The 9,230-nt window shown below is 38.3% G+C and overlaps 1 pseudogene; it reads right to left on the bottom strand.

Moving 5' to 3' along the window:
• Positions 1 to 4,465: 4,465 nt before the first annotated feature.
• The window catches only part of LOC141831108 (uncharacterized), a 14,616-nt pseudogene continuing 9,851 nt past the window's right edge, over positions 4,466 to 9,230 (bottom strand).

Here is a 9,230-nt window from a genome sequence, read left to right as displayed (position 1 = left end):
ACTGGTAATCGATCACCTGATCGATTACCACACCTTAATCGATCAGGTGATCGATTAAGGGCTTGGGTAATCGACTACTTGATCGATTACACATTTTACAGAGGAGAAAGTTACGACGTTTAATCGATTGTCTGATCGATTAAGGTATTTCTGATCGTGCCAGTCTGCTCATTTCTGATTCGATACGCCCTCAACGCCTTCCTGAGAACCCAAGAGTGGAGTACAATCGTCGACGCCTATTATATTTCCAAGGATTTAGAGGTAAGTACGCTAGATGAAATGTTTTCTATTTTTGAATTACATGAGTCTCGGTGTGCAGGATCTAAATGAAATGAATAAAAAAGAATAAATGAATGGCTATGTATGTAAAAGAAAATAAAAGAAAAACTTAATGTGCTAAATTAGTAAATAATTGCGCACGATCCCCGGCAACGGCGCCAAAAACTTGATAGCGCTCCGCAAGTATACGGAATGTCGTCAAGTAATAAAAAGATCGAATCCACAGGGACCGTGGAATTACTTACTAGATTTAGCACAAAAAGGTGGAGAGAAAACTGAGCATGAGTTGTGTGGGGGAGATGGGAGTGTTCTAAAGTACTTTATCCTAGAGTTCAGAGAAAGGAATCGACTGTGACACTGGGTTGTGAAACGATCCTAGGACTTCGGACTCCTCAGAGTATGGATTGATTGACTTGGATCCTCTACCTTTCCTCAATAATTGTTCAATTGTAGGGATGTTAACCAATTTATCCAATTCGACCTCGTCAGGTATCCTCGGAATAAAGCATTGGTGTTCTTACGTCACTCGTTGTCGGTTTGAGATGGTTCTAGAAGCCCGGTTCAAGGCATTCCCGTGTCACTCAGGCGCCCCGGAGTACTAAAAGAACCCTATCCCCTGTCACAGGATATCTTTTTACGGACCTCTCCCCAACAACGGATGACCGCTAACTATCCCTCATAAGAATTAACTATGAATTAAGAAACCCCTCGGAAACTCGCCCGGTTCAAGGCATTCTTCCTGTCACGAAGCGCCCCGGTGTACGGCCTAATGATTCCTCAATCCACAATCAATCCCTACCCTCATGGATTCATACACACACAATTTATCATTCATCACATAAGCATAAATCCACAAAGCAATAGACAATTATATCATTGAAAACGGTAGATTAATCAAATCCAAAATACAATCATCCAGTACATCTGATTTATCCTACATCCTAGAATCTAGGGAACTACTCCATAGCGTGGAGATTACAAGCCAAAGGAAGGAAGGAATACATCTTAATCCAGAGATACAACAATGAAGTGCAGGAAATAAGACTTATCTTCTTCCTCGGACTGCAAACTCTGCGTAGATGGGATGAGGATGGACTGGAGCAGTCGGATCGGTGGATGGATCGTCGAATCTCGCTCCGAAACAGGCGTCGGTGGCTCTAGAACAGCTCCGGTGGCTCTCCAAGGTCTCCCCCCTTTCTTAGGTCACTAAGAGGACCTATTTATATGCAGGTCACGAGTCAGCACGCCCCCGCTCACACGGCCGTGCCTGGGAGGCACGGCCCAGTGTGGGCACTGTCGGTTGAAGAGGCACGGCCGTGCCTTGGGGGCACGGCCTTAGGCAGTCAAGCTTCTGTTTTGGGGCACGGCCGTGCCTCTGGGGCACGGTCCAGACTTGGCTTGGCTCTGTTTGAAGGCACGGCCGTGCCTGTGAGGCACGGCCACAGCCTGACTCTTCTCCTTTTTCTGGACACGGCCGTGTCTGTGAGGCACGGCCAGCTGCTGAGACCTTTCTGTTTTGACACACGGCCGTGCCTGGTGGGCACGGCCAACAGCAGATGCTTCCTTCAGGTTGGAAACACGGCCGTGCCTGTGAGGCACGGCCAAGTCTCGTCTGGCTTCTGTTTCAAAGCACGGCCGTGTCTGGTAGACACGGCCTCTTCTGCTGCTGATGGGGGATGTTGGCACGGCCGTGCCAGTGAGGCACGGCCCAGGCTTGTTGGTCTTCTGTTTGGGCACACGCCCGTGCCCTTTGAAGCACGGCCAGGAGGCTGAATAGACACGGCCGTGCCTATGAGGCACGGCCCTGTCTTGCCTTGTCTTCAATTGTTACTCCGTTTTGCCCGCTTTTGCTCCAAATTCCATCCTGAAACAAGTAAAAACACGAGCAGATCTCCGAACTAGGAAATGCAAGATATGTGCCTAAATGCATAAATAAGGGATGCAATGCACACAAGATTTTAGCAATAAACTCAGAAAGATGTGCAAATAAAGCGTAAATACATATATAAACCCTACGCACATCATAGACCTCCACACAAGCCCTAAGTGAAATACGTGGGCGATCGCATGAGCGAGGTGACGCCCTTCAACTAATTGCATGAGCTAACATTGTGCTAGTGGCAACAACCATACGTTTGTACTATTGACACTGTTTGATTATTAGCATGAGGTTGCTCGCCAGGTGGACAACCTTGCTAGAGTCGGTTGTGCATCAGGGACTGTTGGAGGTTAACATTCCAGAGAGCCCGCTCGACCCAGATCCTCATCATTCTAGAACCACTACGACCGCTCGGATAGACAAGGTTAGAGCTTGATGAGCCTCCGTTGTTGTGAAGGGCATTGACCAAATGTACACTATTCTAATAGGGTAACGACCTGACCGGGTAAACCCGGGCTGCATCGCATATCCCCCTCAGAGTCATTCTAAGGAGCAAATCCAAATAAAGTTTGATAAGTCATAATGTTGGGTGAGGGATTGGTTTCTGACTAACCATGGGAGTATTAATCTGAATATCCAGAATACTAATAAAATATCACAATTTATTAGAAGTCCACTCTTGTCTCGATCAGGGAGAGGAGCTCGATCCCTTGATCGGGGAGGGAAATGATAAGAATACTTAGAGATCCTGAAGAAGACCAAGAATATCAAGATGTTCATCCCACTATGACCAAGGAGAGTGGCTCGATCCCTCGATCGGGAGGATAATTATAGGAAGGCCTAGGATGCCACCAAAATGCCATGAATGCCACAAACAATAGAAATCCCCTCATGTCCCGATCAGAGAGGAACTCGATCCCTCGGTCGAGAGAATAGTAATAAGAAGGATAAAGATATTATGAGAATGCCAAGAATACTAGAAGTTCAATCCCATCTCGATTGAGAAGAGGAACTCGATCATTCGGTCGGAAGGGTAATAAGAAGGCCAAGAATACTATGAGAATGTCAAGAATGCTAGAAGTCCCATCCTATCTCGATTGAGGAGAGGAACTCGATTCTTCGATCGGGAGGGTAATAAAAGACCAAGAATACCATGAGAATACCAAGAATGCAAAAAGTCCCATCCTATCCTGATCGGGGTGAGGAACTTGATCCTTCGGTCAGGAAGGTGATAAGAAGGCCAAGAATACCATGAGAATGCCAAGAATGTTAGACATCCTATCCCATCCTGATCGAGGAGAGGAACTCGATTCCTTGGTCAGGAGGATGATAACAAGAAGGACAAGAATACCATGAACATGCCATGAAATTTGTTGAATTCAGACGAGGGAGAGGAGCTCAATCCCATGACTAAGAATAATAAAAAGAATGTTCAATTTTGATAGGGTAAATCCCCCTCGACCAAAGGGAGTGGCGACCCAAAGCTGTGAGGATTACACTAGAATAGAGAAAGTCTCACCCTGACTAGGAAAAATAGCGACCAAATACCGTAAGGCACCCGAAGGAGAGAAGATCCAACCTCACATTGGGTATCTCTTCTGCGATCACAGGCTTATGACCTTCTATGGCTAGTGAAATCCATCATCTGTCAAATTAATCTGAATAAACATTACAAAAATAATTTCCATTAGCAACGAAATTTTTGCCACTAATTAGTGACGCTGAAAATTATATTTCCATCGTTAATATTCAAAATTTTCATTAGATTTTTTATATTTCCATCGCTTAATCGATTTTTTCCATTTATCGTAGTTCCCTATTTACATTTTCATCACCAATCTAAAACTATCACAAATGGTAGTTTAACAGGAATAAACAACACTACAATTTACCAACAATCTTAAGCAACATATTAAACACAAATCTTAAACAACTTTTACAACACAATAATCTAATCATAAAATAATTTAACAATTTAATATATTTAATATCTGAAACAATCGAATCACGATACAATTAGTTCTCAATCTTTTTAATAAATTCAGTCACAACATTTGAATGGAACTAATTAAATCATAATACAAAAATAAATACCAAATATCTGAATACAATAATACTGTATCAAATTTTTAAATACAATCAAATCTATGAAAAATATCTAAACTCACTAAGTAAAGTATCCAATCCTGCAAAAAATATAATAAGATAGGTTAGTAATAAATCAATGATATGTATCTATTTTGAAAATACATGTTTATGAGTCATAATTAAAAAATATATACAAATGTTAACATACCTCGCAAACAGCTACTGATTAGGGTTATCAGGGTCCTGAATCTCCTGTGAGTCAAAGTTATATAGTGGTCGCGACATTTGACTCATGCCAGTCATGAATTCGCGCATCTGCTATGCAATCTCCTCGTATCGCAACTGGGCTTGGCGAGAGTCTTGAAATGCTGCCTCTAATGTTGAGAGTTGATTCTTTAATTCTTGATTTTCTTTCTCTAAGGCTTCTACCCTATAGTAGATGATCTGCTAAGACAACCCCTGGCTCTAGGGGCCATCACATGGTCATACATGACTCTCCCCTGAGACCCTAGACTGTAGAGGGTTGAGCTCTTCTTCCTCCCACTGACGATATCATAATATATCTCATTTACCTAATCGGTGGAGAGAGTATGCATCTCACCTCCTCTCTATCTGGTTGAGATGCCTACTCTAGCAGTCATTTCAGCCTGTTTAAAAATAAATTCATATAAAATATAAAATTAAAAAATAATCATTTATAAGAGTTAAATAAATTTAAATTTTAAAATCTTACATCTAATGCCTATGATCGTGGATCGATAAATGTATCATCATTAGACTTATGTGTCTTAGTAAAAATCTCTCAACAAGTAGGAGGTCGTTGTAGCTCATGCTCCTGAAGATTAAAAAATACAATCAAATTAAAATAATATCATTGTTAATTAAATAATTCTAAGATAAATATATTAATTATAAACTCACCAAGTCTAAGGCATGCTCGATGATGGAACAGGATCCAGTTGTATGCTCTGTGGATCTAGTGCTAGGGCCAACCAACTCGATGTTTCTATTGGCTCAAGCTATCACTGAATTTGATTGCCATCTTTCTGCAGCCCAAATGGTTTGTCATGCATCTCAAATATCAACTAATATGAAAGATGGTCTTACGCTCTTTCTTCTATATTTATATAGCAGATCCTTGTATAATTTGGCACAGATATTATTCCAGATTTCTTTAAATTTCTCCTCGTGCCCTGGCCCCCTGGTATACTTTTTATGCAAAAAAAGTATTCAATTAGTATAAACAAATATAACTTTTGATAATAAAAATGACTTATCAAAAACTTCTCGTAGTAAAAGTTTCACATGCCCTCGTCGACATGCCTCCAATAATACCTGAAAGACAAACTCGCTCATGAAATTTACTAGATATATAGGCTGCAACTCGGTGATCATCTGGAATAAAATTGCATTATAAAACATATAAATATTAGACATATGGTATAAAATTTTTTATGAATTTAAAAGCACTAATAATACCAATACTTACCATCCTTCAATAACTCGCAAGACAGTCTAACCACCAGGTGCTGCTGCCTGATCTGACATATCTGTATCTGCAAAATAATATTATAGCATATACACATTCAAAATAATAATAATAATCTGAATTTTGTCCATCACATGATATGTTGGACCATAACATTGTATGCATTGCTAACTATAAGAATTCCATTAAGCAAGTAATATAACCTTAGACTATGAAAAGTAAAGCCAAGATCATTTTTGTAACATCTTTGGTTCACAAATTATTATTCCCTCTTAATCTTCTTAGCTATTCCTTCTTTCATTCAATGAATCCTCATTCTGATATTATTATGCAAGAACCAAACTTAGTACTATTCTTAGCCTATTCCTACTAGATTTCATTCCCAAGAATGACTATTATATTTATTGTCAATTTTATTCCATGAAATGAACATACTAATAAGGATTTTATACATAAAAATTACTATTAATGACAAAAGTCCCTATCATGCATAACTGTCCAAATTTTGTTTGTTGCATAGTAAGTACAAGAAGATAACAAAAAGAGAGAACTTCTATACTTGAGTTGTTAAATTTAGCCATGGACATATGTCAAGTGCAAAGTCTTTTCGTTTACAATTTATCCCTTCATCTCCAACAATTCACTAATTTTATTTGTGAATTAATTAACCAATGAGTCAAAATGGCGTAAGTGTAACTTGAAGCATGGCGTACTCAATTGGGAGAATCGCATGAATTAAGATTATCCTTGGCACTGCTAAGGCGTAAGTGTAACTTCAAGCATGATACATAGAGAAACATATCCTTTCTTTTAATTATATATTCATATTAACTGTTTCATAGGTTTAGTTTTAGCTAATTAAATCATGAGATGCAATGTGGCAAGTTTATGAGAAATGTAATTTACTGAATGCTTTCCAGGCTTGCATATCTACATGAAGCTATTGGACCAAAAGTTGTGCATCGAGATATTAAATCAAGCAATATCTTGATTGACGATGAATGTAACGGGAAGATATCTGATTTAGGATTGGCTAAGCTCTTGGGTTCAGATAAAAGCCACGTTGCAACTAGAGTGATGGGAACATTTAAATTGGGTAATTAAGTATGCTGTTCATGTATGCTTCTTTAGGTCTGGCAGCATTGGTATTTTATAAATTGCTATCTAAGTTGTAAATAGAGGTACGTACTCTTAACGTGAATATTCACATCGGCTTCTTAACGTTAGGTATGTGGCTCCTGAATCGGCTTGGTAAGGTAAAACAGAAGGCACCAGGCAGGAAACGTGGAGATAGAATCCCACAAGGGGTACAGCGGCTCGAGTGATCCAGAAAATAATGTTGGAACTCGACAAAGCTATTGAACTTAGCTTCTGAAGGATTGCAGGTGTAAGGCATAGTTGCAGTATGCTTTCACTAACCTGTCGTCATACGTTTGTGGCTGACTAGATGGAACTTCTCGTTAATAATTGTTCCAGTATCAATTGAAGGAGAAATTTCAACTAAGCAAGTTGAAGGATTAGCAAACGTTTTGGAAGTTCATGAAAAGCTAGTTTGAGTTAGAGTTATTATTGTACAAATATTTTTAGTTCATCTTGGAATTCTGAATTCTTGATTTCACTTTAATACAATAGCATTTATCTTCTACTCTAATAGTCCTCTATCAAGATTTAGGAGATTTTTTTAGGTTTATTTTTAATCCAAACATTGTCACAGACGGAGAATTTTCAACTTTAGAAAGTAAAATATATATGGATGCTAGCATTTGAAGTGTGTGAGCCATAATTTAATTTCATATATTGCTTGAGGATTAACTTTGTACTATGAGTTGAACTACGATATTAGATTAAAATAATAAAAAGCATTGGTTAATCTGAACGCGAGTGTTCCCATCGCTCTAGTTGCAACGTGGCTTTTATTTGAATCCAAGAGCTTGCCAACACTTAGGCAACAATAAATGATAATCCCTTTTTTTTATAAAAAATAAATATATAATATACATGAGCAAACCTAACTATCTCATATAAATATATTTATTTTTTACATGAACGAGACAAATAAATATTAATTATGAGATAAATATATTTTAATAAAACAAATAATTTTTATTCATTATTACAATCTAAATCATCAACATTAATATTTTTTTGATCCTCCTCGTTAGACTCAATTAGTTCAACAACCTCTTCACTGCTCGACATCTCTCCATCATCTATCTCCTGGTAAGATACATTAGCATCTACAAGTAAGACGGATGTTGATTGAATCTAAAATCTACTAAATGTATCTCCACTTCTTCATTTTGAAATGCATCATGGTGTTGTGCTATGTTGGAGTTCAGTATTTCTATGGTCGAACAAGCCTTCGTACGACAAACAGCTAACTATTCACTAACTCTTCTTGCCTTCGTCAGGTATTTAAGATAGAAAATCTGACCCGCTTGGACCGCAAAAATGAAAGGTTCAAACTTGTTGAACCTTTTGTTTGCATTAACCTCAACTAAATTGTAATTTGGATGTATTCTAGTTCCTGTTCTAGTGTTGGATCATACAAAGAACATTTGAATAACATACACCTTTTTATGGGTAAGGTAGGATATTCAATCTCAATAATTTCTTCAAGTCTCCCGTAATAATCAAACTCTAAGTTATTGTTGTTGATAGATCCTTTTACGTAAACATCAAAATTAAAAGTCAGTCTTTGTGAATCTCATTGTGCCACATGGAATTTGAAACCATTCACGTAGTAACCAGAATATACTTGTATCTTACAGAGGGGTCCAGATGCAAGATTGATTATCCTTCACCATTTGATATTCTACGATCGTTCACCTATAATAGTAAGTATGATATAAATTATATCAAAATTGGATACTCCTGTATGAAAAATTATTTATTCTTTAACTTATAGATTTAAAATCCAGTGCAAATTTATCTCTAACTTTTTCTCAACTACACTTTGAACTGATTGATGGATTTTGATACTAAAATTGTTGTTCATAAAGACTGTAATGGATGAAAGGTAAAATTTAAAATAATTGGGATAGCAAACATAAATAAAAAGGGATTACTAGTTGATTATATCAAGCAAGTCACCTTATGTACGGGTTGACCTCCTCACAATTCAATAGTATGTATGTTCTTGCAGCATGATATGCTTATTGATTTAACCATCTCGAAATAGAAGCATCAATTGGCTTACCAGGAAACTTGAAAATAAAAAGCATCATAGGGTCAATTGGCTGAGTATCATCAAAATTTCTAGAATTCTTGCGATGTCTGGTGTTGACATTATCAGTAAAATAATAGGAGTAGAAAGAAGTTGTAACGACCCGGCCCGTCCGCCCGTGGGAACTCTACTTATCCCGACCCCTATTTTTCTATGGGTCATGGGCCGTTCTATTTTTCTATGGGTCATGGGCCGTCGACCATCGACCGTGCCGTTACCTACTAGGACTTTCCATGTAACGCCCGCCCTTCCAGTGGGCCCTTGACGGA

The sequence above is a fragment of the Curcuma longa genome, chromosome 6, assembly GCF_044706935.1.
Source record: "Curcuma longa cultivar G26 ecotype Majalengka, Jawa Barat chromosome 6, ITB_CL_G26_1.1, whole genome shotgun sequence".
In the NCBI taxonomy this organism is placed as follows: domain Eukaryota; kingdom Viridiplantae; phylum Streptophyta; class Magnoliopsida; order Zingiberales; family Zingiberaceae; genus Curcuma; species Curcuma longa.
Note: the sequence above shows the minus strand (reverse complement) of the source record. Positions and strands in the feature narration are given on the sequence as shown.